The sequence below is a fragment of the Eubalaena glacialis genome, chromosome 11 (assembly GCF_028564815.1).
Source record: "Eubalaena glacialis isolate mEubGla1 chromosome 11, mEubGla1.1.hap2.+ XY, whole genome shotgun sequence".
NCBI classification, from domain to species: Eukaryota; Metazoa; Chordata; class Mammalia; order Artiodactyla; family Balaenidae; genus Eubalaena; species Eubalaena glacialis.
In genome coordinates this window covers 68,239,086-68,254,292 of record NC_083726.1, presented here as the reverse complement: position 1 = coordinate 68,254,292, position 15,207 = coordinate 68,239,086, and the positions used below count along the sequence as shown (strand labels likewise).

At 46.5% G+C, this 15,207-nt stretch overlaps 1 protein-coding gene across 1 annotated transcript in view; it reads right to left on the bottom strand.

Annotated features, from left to right (window-relative positions):
• The window catches only part of SLC38A1 (solute carrier family 38 member 1), a 75,877-nt gene extending 63,833 nt beyond the window's left edge, over positions 1-12,044 (bottom strand). The window contains exons 1-2 of the mRNA XM_061206268.1: positions 11,784-12,044; positions 11,454-11,705 (exon numbers count right to left, since the gene is read on the bottom strand). The gene's annotated coding sequence lies outside the window, so the exon portion shown is untranslated. The remainder of the gene's footprint in view (positions 1-11,453; positions 11,706-11,783) is intronic.
• Between the last annotated feature and the right edge of the window lie 3,163 nt (positions 12,045-15,207).

Here is a 15,207-nt window from a genome sequence, read left to right as displayed (position 1 = left end):
TAAAAGACCGAATGGGGTCTTCATGTGAAGATCATGACGTTAACCCAACCACAATTACTATCTCCCAACATTTATAATAGGTTACAAATGACGGTTTACTCAGCACAGAATATTTCTGATCCTTTACTGCAATCTTGTGAGGTATTCTTAAGAAGCATTATTATCTTGCCATGCTTATTGGTACGTTTTACTAATAGTACCAATGTAAAATACAGAAACTTCTTCTCTACTCTTCATGGTGATATGCATCAAAGGAGAGGATATTTAAAGAAATCTGGTTTGGTCTTACGTTGGTCTTACGTTGCTTACAACCTACTGAAACAAGCAAGATCTTCCCATATAAAGTGACAGTATATCATAAAACATTTGCATGATAGAGACCAAACTGTACAGTAGAACAAAGAATAAGTCCAGAAAGATTTCAGAGACATACATACATACACATGTACATACAGGAAGGAAGGAGGGAAGGAAAGAAAGAAGGAAGGAAAGAAGGGAGGGAGGGAGGGAGGCAGGAAATTGGAGCCTGGAGAAATCAGGTAAGGTTTTACAAAGAACTATGAACTATGTTGAACTATGTCTAAAAATAGGTAGGATTTAGACTGGGGTAGGGAAGGCATTCCTTGCACTGGAAACAGCACAGGCAAAGACATGGAGGCCAGATGTGCAGAGAACACCCACTCAGATGAAACTAGCTACAGCAGAGGGAGCAAGGTACATGTTCTTGAGCAATAAGAGGTTATATTGGTTTAGCAAAAGCTGATTAAAAAATTGTAGAGAGAAAACCAAACCAAAGATATACTATATATATATATAATATACTATAACTCAAACATTGTCCAAAATTACTTTTGGGGATAAATACACAAAAATACAATTTCAATCGCTAAGACACTGTGTGATGGATTGGCCCACTCAATATTTGTGCCCACTTCTTTGTAGTCCAGTTCTGCATCTAGAGGATGGAGAGTTGAAAACTATATTTCCCACATTCCTTTGCAGCTAGGGGTCTAGAGAAGATTTAGATTCCACCAATCAGAGAGCAAAGTGGTGGGGCCCAGGCACCCATTTTGCTGGTACAATTCTGGCAGATGCCACAGACAGCACTGGAGCCAGCAACTGTGGCTATGAATTCCTGATCATCAGATTTGGCCTAAGGGACGTGCTCCTGGAGCATATGTTCAAACAATGAGAAACCGGCTTCCTGGCTTCCTGATGGAGGCACAAAAGCAGCCCCTAAAGCCAGCTGAGTGGTGGTGTTCTGGTGATTCTTCCTAGAGACCCAGACGAAAGCCTGGTCTGCCATCTTTCCTAACAATTTTACAGGTCTTAATTCCCCATATTCAATCCCTTTTGCTTAACATACATAGAAAGATCTCTGTTAATATGCAGCTAAACCCTGACTGATAGTCTTAATTTTATTTTTTCCTCCCTCTAAAATTTTTTATTACGAAAATTTTAAACATATATAAAAGTGGACAGAATAGAATAATGAACGTCCATGTAGCAACTTCAACAAGGATCATTTCAGGCCAGTCTTGTTGAAGTTTTACCCCCACCATCACATAGAATTATTTAACAAAAGATCCCAGATATCCTATCATTTGTAACTATTTCAGCACATATCTCTAAAAGGTCAGATCTAATTTTAAAGCAATATCACCATATCATGATCACACCTAAAATGTAACAAGAATTCCTTAATGACATTAAATATCCAGTCATATACACTTAATTTCAAAATTGTTATGAATCACTATTATTCTTTCTATTCTGAAGAAAAAGATCACACCTCTCCCAGCTCAGCTCCTGAAGATCAATTATGACAGCTAGGTCAGTGGTTTTGAGAATGTGTTAGGCGTAAGGCCAATGATGGTCCTGGTCTTCCCGCCACCTCTTCCCATAACCAACTGAGCCTATTTACACACTTGAGGTCCTTGACTCACCGGGCTGTTCACTGTATTTCAAAGGGCCTCAAACAGGCTAAACAGGTTAACTAAAATGTCAGGAGTCCTTGCTTTTGGCAAGATTGCCTTAACTTGATGTGATAATCCTAGATTCTGACTGGCAATGTTATATATCTTTGAGTAAAAAAAGCGGGAAGTGAATTAATATTTTCAAGTTGTAGTCAAAACTCACTAAACAGTATACTTAAGATCCAGATGTTGCATTCCGTATCAGTTATACTTCAACTAAAATAAAAGCTTAAAATTGATAGTCTTTGAAAACCTGGGGTCCTCGGGAGGTGGGGAATGGCCTTCAGTAGTGAAAGGCTGGGACCCAGTAAGCATTCTCAGAAGAAAAGGTGTTTTCTCTCTTCTTACTCGAAACTCATGACTTATCCAGCGTTCATGTCTCAGCTCTGCTAGGGCTTGGCCTCCCACTTTCTCTCTACTGGCTTCCCCGACTTCAGTCAATCACGCTCAGCTTCATACCTGGAAAGTAACCTTGAACTATCACCCCTCCCTCCTGTCTTTACTGCCAACAGTCTGAACAACTTGCCCCTGTCCTCATCACTCCCCTGAACCCAGGATCCACTGGCAAATCCGGGCTTCACCTTTCAGGAGCTGTGGTGACCCTGGGCAAGTAGGTTAACTTCTCTTTACCTCAGTGTCCTCATCTGTAAAATGGAGATAAAGTAGTACCCACCTTACAGAGTCCTTATAAAGATTCCATGATTGGGTCCATGCTCGGCCCGATTCTGGTAAGTGAGGGTGACTGTCACTGCTACTATTGCTACCTCTTCCTAATCAAGGCAAGTGGCCTTTTCTCAGTCCTCATCCCTTCGCGTCCCTGCACAGGAGGGTCACTGTTTCCCGATCTCCACCGGCTTGCTCCTCATCGCATCCTCCTACACGCTGCTTCCTGCCTCCTTTGCCAGCTCCTGTCTGCCTCCCACCCTCAGTGTGAGGGCAGCCCTTCTCCCTCCACTCTTCCCTCTGCACACTCCAAACTCTTTCCTTTGTAAGCTTCAAGCCTGAAGTGTCAGGCTTCACCCCACAAGGGCATCTTTCATATCTTTTTTCCCCCCAGGCCTTTTCATTTTACAAAACTAGAAATCCTCTGCGTTTTGAAATAGGATCTTCCTCATAAATACTACTTGCTGATGATCACGTCACTTAACATGGCACGTGTTTCTTCATCTGTAAACTGAGAAGGCTGCAGGGGAGAGGCAATCTCTCAGGTTCCCTCCTGCTCAGAAAAATTTCCACAAATTCTTTTCAGACCCCAGCTGCCCGCCGGACCTCTCCACGTGGATGTTTGCCATGACCTCCAACTCCACGTGCCTCACCGAACACATCACCCGACCTCACACATCAGCTTTTCTATTTCTGTTCACGATAATGTTTGTTCCCCTCCTCACTCAGACATGGAACCCGGATATCTAATCAGTCCCCAGGTCCTGTCAACATTCTTTCATACTGTCCCTTCCTTCCTCTCATTCCTCCCAGCTCCACAGTCCTAGCCTGGCCAGTCGCTTCCCCCCGTGCTGCCTCCTGAGCCCTACCCACTTCAGGAAGACGCAGGTTCTTCCTGAAAATCCATGTCTTGCACATTCCTCTTCCCCCCCTTGCCAATCATAACTGTTCCTAACAGCTGAATCCCTGGAACCTCAAATTCAAGGCCCAGATTGCTCCCAACTCTCTCTTTAAACTTCTCTCCCACGACGTTCCTTCTGAATCTTGCATTCCTGTGATGGATCTACTTATAAGCAGTTTCCTGCTTTGCTTCCACCATCTTGGTCCTCACAATCTTCCCACAAACCCCTTTCCCATCAAGCTCATGCTCATTTAAGTACAACATTTCTTTCAAAGCCCATCTTGCTGGCTTGCATGCTTTTTTTTTTTTTTTTTAATTTCAAGCCAACCTTCTCTGTGAGGTCTTCCTCCAATGACCAGCTCGTGATTGATTATTTACCTGTGATGAATTCTTACAGCGCTTTTGTATAGATTACTCATTGGCTTATAGCAAGGGTTCTTACATATTTTCATGATCTCCTTATGGAGTTATCCAGTTCCCTAATTATTATACATTTTCAACTTCTCGAGGACAGGGACCACAGCCCTACTTAGCTCCCTAGCACACGGTGATAGTAAATATGTGAACAATAATGGTGATGACTAAATTGAAAAAGCAAGCTATGATAATCTGTCTATAAACAATACAGCAGCAATCCTCACAAACACAATTTCACAGGAAAACATAACAAAAATGGGAAGTTAAAAGGAAGCAACACATGCAGCCCCACAGCACAGTTTTCATTAAGTCTGCCACTTAATTTCTTTTACATTTGATCTGGGCATGTGAGAATTACGTGAAAGTGCATTTAAAACTGTAAAGTACTATATGAATGGAAGGTATTTATCATGAACATCCTGGCCACTATGCCTGGAATGTTTGAGAACTGTTGGCATGATTTCTACAAGTTCAGAGAAAGGGTTGTATTAAAGCAGTGGTTCTCAACTGGGGACCATTTTGGCGCCCCCCCCCCCCAAGGGACATTTGACCATGCCTGGAGACATTTTTCGTTGTCACAAGTGAGAGGGTGTTGCAGGCTTCTAGTGGAGAGAGATGCTGCTAAACACCATACACAGGGTGGCTGACAACAACAAAGCCTTATCTGGCCCCAAATGCCCAGAGTGCCGAGGGTGAGAAGCCCCATGTTAAAGGATGCTCACCAGAGGATGAGGACTGACCATTTCTGCATGGGGCAGAGGTGAGCTGCTCACTTCCTTGGACAGACTGCCCCCTGCGTCCTATCTTGTTCACAGTATCCCAGCACCTGCTCCCACCACTCCACAACGCTGTTCAGCTTCCCAGATGATCTTTTCTTAATTTTTATTTAACTATTTCATTTTATTGGAAAATATTTGACTAGGTAATACATGTACATAGTACAACATTCATAAAGTACAAAAGAGTCTACAGTGAAAAAAGCCTCCTTCACTCCTTATCCCCCAAGAAGTTCCCTCCCATGTTTTCTTCTATAACTTTTACAGTTTTATTTTTTACATTAAAATCTTTGACTCACCCAGATGATCTTTTAAATGTCTGTTATCAACATGCCCAGCCTATGATGTTGGGGAGTTAACCTACCCATATTCAGATGTTTTGAAACTATCCTGATTTCTCAAAGTCAGAAAATATTAATAAACTCTAGAAGTTAATGAAGTTAATCTGTAACTCTGGATAGAAGAGGACTGACTGTATATTACATTACAAAAACTGAAGTTTAATTAAAACAATGAGTGTCTTTGAGCAGTGTGAATACCACAAAAGTAAAAATCTTTGTCATCAACTGAAAATTCATGGATTTAAATAATTACATACAGAGTTTAAAAACAGCTTGGCATATGATAGCCTTTGAGAAATTCTTTTTCTTTGCACATGTATGTTTTTGCTATAGTAATATCTCTGATCAAGGATTACTATTGAACTAAAAACAATGAACAGGAGTTTTTTTAAGCCCTACCTGTTATGACAGCTAGCTCCCAACAAAATACTCTAGGAAAAACAGAAATAATGACAATTTGAAAGCACCACAAAGTGCTTTCAAATTGCATGTAAGGAGGTTCATTTATAAATATAAACATTAAAAAATATGCCTTTATTTGAAAAGAGCAAATATAATAAAATACACTATAACTAAATACCAAATGATGTTATAGTCCTTGAACGAGTTTTTTCTTCTCTTTGGACCTTTGTCTTAGACAGAATCTGAAGTTCAGATTAACTGATGCACTCTCAAAGATCTCTCCCAGTTCTAAAATCCTCTGAATTTATGATTCTGTAGACTGTTTCTTAATGAATCATTTTCATTTCAGAGATGAGAAGATGGGCTTGTGGACAAGTCTTTTGAATAGGTGACTTAGACTAGGAGTACTCAGTTCTGACTACACATAGAAATCACCTTGGGAGCTTTAGAAAAACAACAGTGATAATCTGCCCCCCTAACGCACACCAGTTTCTGATTCAATTGGTCTAGGATGGAATCTAAGCATGGATATTTTAAATGCTCTGTAAGGGATTCTAATGTGCTGCCGACATTAAGATCTACAGATTATATTGGGTCGGCCAAAAAGTTCATTCAGGTTTTTCCATAAGATGGTATGGAAAAACCCGAACGAACTTTTTGGCCAGCCCAATACTAAGGGTTAAAAACAAATGCAGCAGGAGCCCAAGTTGGTAAGCTGAATGAGCAAAGCAGATTGGGCACAAGAAACTGGAGAACATGTGTCTCATCTATTTCAGTAAAAGTAAGACAGATCTTTTGATTTCTTTTCAAGAAATGCCAGAAATCCAGGTTTTAAGTGAAATTCTGATACTGTACTTAAATGTTGACAAGTAATTCCAAACAATTTTAAGAGAACATGGAGGTCCCACAAAATATACCCACAGGTTTCATTTGGTTCTATAGCCACCAGTTTGCAGTATAAACAAAACCGGTTCAATAAACCAAGCCCAGCTTTTCCTCTGTGCTCTGTCCTGCCGCTCTCCCACTCAGAGCCTCCCCCTCCCAGACCTTGGGCCATAACCTCTCCCTTTCCTTTTCCTTTCCATTGTCTCTTTCTTTTCCAATCATCTTCGTCACTCCTAAGAGATGGAAACTGAGACCCACACATTAAATCTTTATTTGGCCCTGGCTGCATCACTGGATGGGCTTCTATGCCTGGGAAAATTCAGGTTATAAATTGTAACCTGAGGCTGTGACTCCAAGATGTCAACAACTGGTGAGCTTTGTCAAGTCAGGGGAAAAGCCAGTCAAGCTCATAATTTCACATTACCAAGACTTTATCAAACAATCTATGGAAGTCTTCATTTAATTTCTGCTTTTGTTTTGCTTGTTTTTAAACCTAAACCACTGAGTATGAGAATTATCCCTGGTGTTGTTTTTTTTGTTTTTTGTTTTTTTAAATTCCTATGTCTGGGCTCCGCCGCAGGATGACTAAATCTGAATCTCTGGAAATGGAGTCTGGGCATTGGTAGCTTTTAAAAGACTCTAGGTGAGTCTGATGTGAAGCTCACGTTGAGAATTGTTAATCTCTACTCATCTCCTAAAACCGCAGATTAGCAGTGTGTTTAACTCCAGATGACTATCATCTTGAGCTCTTCTAACTTGTTCAAGGATGTTCTCACCTCTGTTCTCATTGTACCTTCACAACTCTGTGAGTTTGGCAACTTGGACACTATCATTAGCATTGGACAGATGAGAAAACGAGGCATTAAAAATGTTAACTGAGTTGCCCCAGTGGACCCAGCTAGTTATTGGCAAAGACACCCTGTAGCTTCACCTGAGGCAGAGTTCCTTGATTGTAACATGGCTGCTTGCAAAGTTTCCCCAAACCATGGTGCTTCCCTATCACTGAATTCCTTTATGCTTAGTAGTAACCCTAACACACAGGAGGTGAGTAGAAAAACCAATGAATAAAAGGCGATCAACTTCCAGAAATAAGTGTAACAATGTTTTTATTTTCCTTATCATACTTAACCCTTCCCTTATTTTATTTATTTTTTATTATTTACTCATTTATTTTTAACATCTTTATTGGAGTATAATTGCTTTACAGTGTTGTGTTAGTTTTTGCTGTATAACAAAATGAATCAGCTATATGCATACATATATCCCCATATCCCCTCCCTCTTGCGCCTCCCTCCCACCCTCCCTATCCCATCCCTCTAGGTGGTCACAAAGCACTGAGCTGATCTCCCTATGCCATGCAGCTGCTTCCCACTAGCTATCTATTTTACATTTGGTAGTGTATATATGTCCATGCCACTCTCTCACTTCGTCCCAGCTTACCCTTCCCCCTCCCTGTGCCTTCAAGTCCATTCTCTATGTCTGTGTCTTTATTCCTGTCCTGCCCCTAGGTTCATCAGAACCTTTTTTTTTTTTTTTTTTTTTAGATTCCATATATATGTGTTAGCATACAGTATTTGTTTTTCTCTTTCTGACTTACTTCACTCTGTATGACAGACTCTAGGTCCATCCACCTCACTGTTTTTGAAAGACTCGATTTAGGGTAAGTGTTCTAAGGTGTCCTTCTCTGAAGTCTATGATGCTATTTGGAATGTGCTTCCTTCCACGAACCTGCACACCACCTTTCATAGATGCACATCCTCCCAGGGACTGAGAACATTCAGGTTGTTTCCATTAAGGTATTATTTTCAGAGTATTTTCAAATGATTAAATATTCATTGAATATTAGAGGTAAGGGGAACTTTCCTGATCAGCTTCCCCCATCTCCTCTGATAGATGAGAAACCTGAAGTCCCTTTTAATTCAATATATACGGACCACTAACACTGTGCCAAGCACTGCACATCCATTATCCTCATTAAACCTTCTGAATAACTCACCATACCACTACCACCATGTTTAACAAATGGGGGGAAAAAATGAGGCTCAGAAATGCTAAAAAAAAAAAAAACTTGCTCAAGGTCCCCAGGCTGGTAAGTTGAGACCCGGCACTGATTCAAAGCGTATGTCCTTATCCTCCACCTTCCATCACCTGGACTGACGATGGTGCAAAAAGTGAAAGATAAATCTTTATGAAAAGGTGAGGTGATCAGTGGACACATTTGATGAGGTAGAAAAGTGGCATTTGGGCTAAGCCTTCACAAATATATAGCATTTCAGTAGGCATTCCAGTTTGGAATCAACATCAATATTGAGGCAGAAAAGTGAAAGGAAGGGTATAGGGTGAAGTGGGAGAAAGAGGTGAGGATTGTGGAGGGTCCCGAGCGCCCAGCTAAGGAATTTAGACTTTAATTGTAGGCAACTGGAACCCACTGAAGGTTTTCAGAAGCAAGATCATTTAAAAATGAGTTTTAAAAATATAGATCACATGGAAGTGTCGAGATTGAATTAGGGGAGCAGAGCTTGGTACGGAGGAGATCAACTAGAAGCCCATCACACCTCCTTTGTCGGCTACTTCACTCTTTACCACGCTGTGCTGTGCTTGCATCTGCTCCCCTGAGCGCGGGTTTCTTCGGGGCACCTCCATGTCCGTTTCACCGTTCTTGTATCCCAACCGACCGCTGCAATTGCCCTGTCTAGGTCAGATAACAGAAACCTGAACCCGGGCAGTGGGAATGGAGACGAAAAAACATTTGTGGAGCATTTGCAGGCACCTGGTAACTGCTCAGAAGCGGAGAGAAGGTAAGAGAGAAGGAGAAGCAGAGTAGAAAAAGACTCTGACATTTCAACTTAACAGGGGAACAAATAATGAGATACAGAAAGAAAAGGATGGTCAACAGTAGCACAAAGTGCTGAACAAGATGTTTTGGCCAAGGTCGCAATCCAACAGGCATTTATTAAGCAGCTACTCTGTGCTGGGCATTAGGGGAACAATAATGAATTAGACTGGTCTTTGCCCTCAAGTATCACCCAGAGGGAGGAAAAGACAGCCTAGCAATAACCAGGTTCCTGGCCTCTTAGTCTCAGGACAAATGTCCCCTCTCACACAGGCCCTCCTAGAGGGTCGTCTGTCTCAAGCACCCTCCCCCATCACATGACCCTGTTTTATTTCTTCACTGCTGGAACAAATCTCCAAAATTCATTTATAGGTACCTTTATTGTCTGTTTCCCCTAGGAGAATGGAAGTCTCACAGAAGCAGGAACTTTATCTTGTTAGTTGCTAACTGCCACATAAACCCTCAGTAGGAAAAACTCATTGAATATGTTGGAGGGAAAAAAGAAAGTGAATAAACGTCATCAAGGTTAAGACCTCGAGCCAAACTAGGTGAGTTTCTCGATGCCTAAGGCGACATACTGAGAACTGAAGTAACTCTGAAAAGTAAAGCCATTTTGAGATTGGGGTCCAAACCGAAATCCAGGGGGCCCACCATAGATCAGAGCCCTGACTTGGCTGTTTCGCATAGATTTCAGGAATACCCACCCAGCGAGAGATATTTAACAAGGAGGCCAGCCAGCCGCCTGGCTCAGGTTTTATTTCAGTTGTCCTTCTGACGTCAGAAGAAGCACGAGTTGCTGCACGGTTTCTTCTATCAAGGTGACAAATTACAGCCTTGTTGGGCCCAGCAGTCTGCAAACCATAGATTTATTCTCTCCTCCCCCTTATATTAAAATTTTTTAAACCCACGGCAGAGATGTCAGATTCCTTTCCAAATGCAAATAAATCCTGTTTCCTAGCTCTCGGGTCTTTTTTCACTCATGAAATACATCACCAGGGATTCGTATGCGAAAGTATGTGATCCTGGTGGCAGTGAGGTTTTCACCGTAGAACCAGTGCAATAAAAACCGGGTCCGCGCCGCAGAGTGAGACACAAAGGACTCTCAAAACTGTAGCACCACCTTTCTAAGCCGAAGACAGCCTGTGAAAGGCACCCGAAACTCCGTGACGCGCTTACCGCGAAATTCCTTTTGCCGCCATATGCACTTGTACCTTCTCTGACTACAGTTCAGCCCAAACCCAGGGTCGGGCGATTCCGCAGGGAAGCGGCGCCCAGGCAGCCCTGTAACCTGGAGGTCCCAGTGGGTGCTGAGGAGCCCGATGCTCCGGGAGGCGGGGGCGCGCACCTGGGCGACGGAGCACTTTCCTCCGGGCACGGCCGCGGCGAGGTTAAAGGCCTTTTGTGGCAACGTTTAGGGAAGCGAGCGAGATGCGGGGGTGGAGGGAGGAGGTGGGAGTGCAGGCGAGGACCGTCCGCGCCCGCGCCCCGCGCAAGCGGTGGCCTTTTGTTCGCCAGCTCCAGCGGATCCCAGCTCTCCGAGCGGCACTTCTCTCTTTCTCTGCTTCTTCATTTGGGAAAGAACCTCTTTGGGGCGGGAAAGGGCAGTGAGTCACTGCCAGCATCCTTTAGCAATCACCCCACCACCACCTCCACCCCACGGCCCGCATCCTCCCACTCCTATTCATACTGAGAGCGGGGCAGAGCTCGAGAAGGGCCGGCAAGCGTGCTCCCGTTTACTCGGGCTCCGCGCCTCCTATCCCCGGCCCGCGGCCAGTTCCCGAGACCCAGCCGGCCGCACACACAGTCCCGAGGACATCACATGCCCTCCTCGGGGACCTGCGGACACAGGAAATTCCCCGCAACTGCCCGGCATTCAAACACTCCTCGGGTATGCAGTCGCGCCCTCACCTCGGCTGGGCTCTCCAGACCCTCGTGGTCCCTAACCCTCGTATGATTGAACCAGATCAGGTGCCACAAGCTGCCACTAAGAAAAGAGACTCCAAAAGTAAGCCAGAGCCCATGCAAAGGTGAGATAAGGGGCTCCGGCACCTCCTTACACTGTCGTGGGCGGTCAGGAGAACCGGGGATCTGGACTTTTCCTAAAAGCAAAATCCGAACGCATCCGGCACAGCCGCGCACTCCTTCCTTTCACGCCGCATGGATGACTTCTGCGTTACCGCCTCCTCTCCCATCTAAAATATCCCTTTCTTCCCCGCCGCCGCTCCCTCAGCTCTCCCCGGGAACGCGAAATCACCTTACCTCGGGCAATAAAGGAAAAGCGGCAAAAGGAGACGTCAAGGTATCCGCCCTTCCGTGATTTTCCCCCGGCCGTGCGATGTCCTTTGTGTCAAGGTCTGGCTGCCTCAGCGGAGGAAAGGTGGCCTCCGTCAGTGAGGGCTGGGCGGGGAGGCTCAGCGTGGCGTGGCGGATTTCCGAGGAAGGTGAAGGGCGGCGACCTTCAGGCGGAGCGGCGTGGCTGCCCCAGCCCGCGCTCTCCTGTCTCTCCTCCTCCTTTCGGGGCCGATTGCATCAGAATCTCCCCCCACCACCAACCCCCACCCACAAGGTGCTCGCCAGCCTCGCACTTACATCCACATGCTCGGCCGCCGAGGGTCTCGAATCGCAGTCATTCTCCTATTGGGGGGCGCGTCGCCCCTGTGCATCCATGGCTCGTGACGGTTTAGCTGGGAAAGTCAGGCTATTCCTCCGCGTCCAGCGTGCCGTCGCCTCCCCTCCTGCACGCCCGCTCTGTAACCGAAGCTGCGTGTCACTCAGCGGTGCCCGTCACATGGTGCCGCTGCCGGCGGCCGCCCCTTGCTGCCTTCTTGTCGCCGCCCGCCGAGGATGCAGCGACCGCGGCCGGCGGAGACTGAGCATCCGGGAAGAAGGGAGGAGTGAGGGAGGGGTTGCGGGGCGTGCGTGTGCGGGGTGCGCCGGCAGTGGCACCGGGAGCAGAGGCTGCGCGCAGCCTGGACACCTGCCCCACGCCCCCCGGGGCCTGGCAGCGAGCCCAGAGCCCAGCTGCGGCGGCGGCTGGAGAGCCCTCGGGGATGGAGGAGGTGGGGGCGGCTTGGAGGGCGCGGAAGGAGGAGAGGAGGGCTGTGCCCTGCGGGACTGGGGGGCGCTTTTGGGGTCAGCGCCAGGGCCGGGGCGCGGGAGCGAGGGGAGTTGCATTGTGGGAAGGGCGCCGCGTGAGGATGGCCGTGGGAGTGGCTGGTCCGCGCGCAGCCCCGCGAGCCGCTAGCGGCGCGGGCGCCGCGGGTATCTAGGGAGCAGCGTGTCGGCTTGCCCGGGACGGCGCCGAAATGGCCGGGGTCGGCGGGGAGGGAGCCGAAGCGGCCGGGGCAGCGGGGAACGCGGCACCTCTGGAAACCCTTTGTCCGCGACCCCCAGTGGGAGGCACCTCCTCGCTTCCGGATCCAGCACCCGCAGACCTCGCCAGCCCTCCCCGAGATCTGTTCTGGGGGGCTCTGTTTGGGTGATTGGGTGGCTTTGCTGAACTGTGGGCGCACTCTGGCCCGGCGGGGAGACCCCACGTGATTCCGCTCCGGGCTCGGCGCGTCGGGGTTCAGGGAGCCCGGCGCTCCAAGTCGGGGGCCAGCGGGGAGCGAGGGCGCAGGATGGAGGGGCCTGGGACAGCTGGGCCCGTTTCCCTTTCTTTTGCTCACTCTTTGTTCCAGGCACAGCCCCCTTTGAACTGACTGGGCACTTCCTTGCAGGGGAGTGTGTTTCCTTAAAATGGCGACAGGAAATCCCACCTGCGCGTCAGCCAATTACACTGTCAGCACAGCGCGAATTTGCGAGGTGGAAACTCGAGCCTTTTATTGACAGGAACGGTTCCGTCTCCGTGTTCCATCAAAACAGGAAAGGGAAGGTGAATCATCTTTCAAAAATTAATTTACCTGGAGCATTTCAAGCGGGCAGACCGAGTAGCCTCTGTCACCGAGTGGCTATGGCTTTTTAGTCACCGCTGGAAACGCGAGAATACAACCAAACTCCTCGTAACTGACTAAAATCCTCGTTCCGTCCAGTGGCAGAAAACGGTCTTCGTTAGTTCAACAATGGCTATCTGAGAACTCTACTCTGAAGGCCAGCTCTTGAATAAACCCGAGAAACTGAAAGGCAGTGCAAACAGAAGGGAAGATAATGGGCAGCCTCGTTCAGACAGACCTGCCGTCAAATTCTGCCTCAAACACTGTGTCCCTCGCCTGCTTAACTTTTGTCTTTAGTCATGTTTCCCGATTTGTAAAAAAGAGTGTTAGTAGGACCCATGTCATAGTAATATTCTACAGGTCACCAGAAAGTTGGTTCTTCTCCCCCTTCCTTCCTAGAGGAAGCTCTAATTTAGGATGAAATTACTAATTATAAGTAGTGTGCACCTTGCCTGGCAGAGAGAATTCTTATGAATAAGGTAGGAAATCTGAACAGGCAAAGTAGGTAGATTGTGAGCATAGCTCCATAAGCCAGTTGAAATGTTTACCTTTTTTTATCATCATGTGTATTCACCACTGTTTGGAGAGCATCTGATCGCAAGCTTATCTTTTGATTACAGTTTTAACTTATTTGCTAGTTTCTGTGCACCAAAGACTGCAGTTAAGCAGCATTTTAAAAACTGGATTCAATAGTGATGAGTTGGGCTTCACTCCTTGCCAACTACTGTGCTAAGCACTTTACGTATAAATATTATTACATGTAATCCTTTCAACTACTCAATTTGGTATTATCCTGTTTGTATAAACAAAAAAGCAGGTTTGAAGAGGCTAAGTTGGCCACGTTCACTTAAGACAGTAAGTGGTGAAAGGGGACGTAAGGGAAGTGGTTCCCATTCAGGCCTGAATTCAAAGTCCACCCTCAGGCTTAACCGTGATGCTACGACCATTTGCAAGTAGACACTCTTGGGCCTTGAGTGCGCAAAGATCTTCACCCCTCGTCTGGATTTTAGTTGACAACCTGGAACTGAAGTGTAGACATCAACATGGAGGCTGAAGTGAAGAAGCTGCCGTGGGGAGGATTGGGGGGAAGCAGAGTGTGGGTGGTGTTCAGGACGAGTGCCTGGTCATCGCAGTGCGGCTTTTCCTCCAAAACTGCTGGTAGGTGAAACTTCCTTTCAGCGGTCCTTTCAGTAGCCCAGCACTTAAACCCAATTGCTGTGGTCTCAGATGGGGGAAAGGAATGTCGTGATGATGACTGCTATTTACTGTGTGCTTCCCGAGAGACAAGCAACAGGATAAGCACCTTACAGATGGTCTCTCGTTTAATCCTCACATCATTCCTAAGAGGTTGCAGACCATCCTAACCCCTGATTCAGACGTTAAGAAATTTATTCCAAGTCCACCCAGCTCTAATTGGCATATCGAGTCTTACATCCAGAGCTGATGCCAAAGCCAGTTTTCTATGCCTGGCTCTAAAATGTTCCCCGAGGCTGGAACAGCCGCCTTTGGAGGACCAAGAGGTAGGACAAGTCCCAGGCCCCTCTGCCTTCACATGGGGACCACTTCCCTATTGCCAGAGAGCGCAGGAGTCAAGTTTGCTCTGTAATAGGTTTCTGAGCCCCAAGAGCATTGTCGTTCGTATCTAATGTTACTGTGGACCTTTGCAATTGAGTAGATTTCCCCAAAAGATGTTCAGGTAGTCAGGACACATTAATGGGTTATACTGTGGACTGCCCTATGGAACTGAGAAAAGAAAAATTCTGTATCTGAAAGTGAGGTGGAAGCAGGAAGCTCTAGTGTGAAAGGAGAACTGAATCACCTCAGATCACCTGGGAGTTTTCTAGTAGCTCCATAGGCCCTTTCTGGATGGTTCCAGGAAGGAGGGGCAGCTTTGTGAAGAAAGATCAATCACTTCCCAAAGCAGATTCAGCCTGAACTTGAGCCACATGTGCTCTCATCCCAGCTTCACGCGGTACTCACCCGGTTGTACCTCTTCTCCATCTGGGTTGCCCAATAGGACAGCTGTGAGCTTACAGAGAAAAGGTGCTTTCCTCCATGGGTTTTCAAAGCTGTCCAAATAT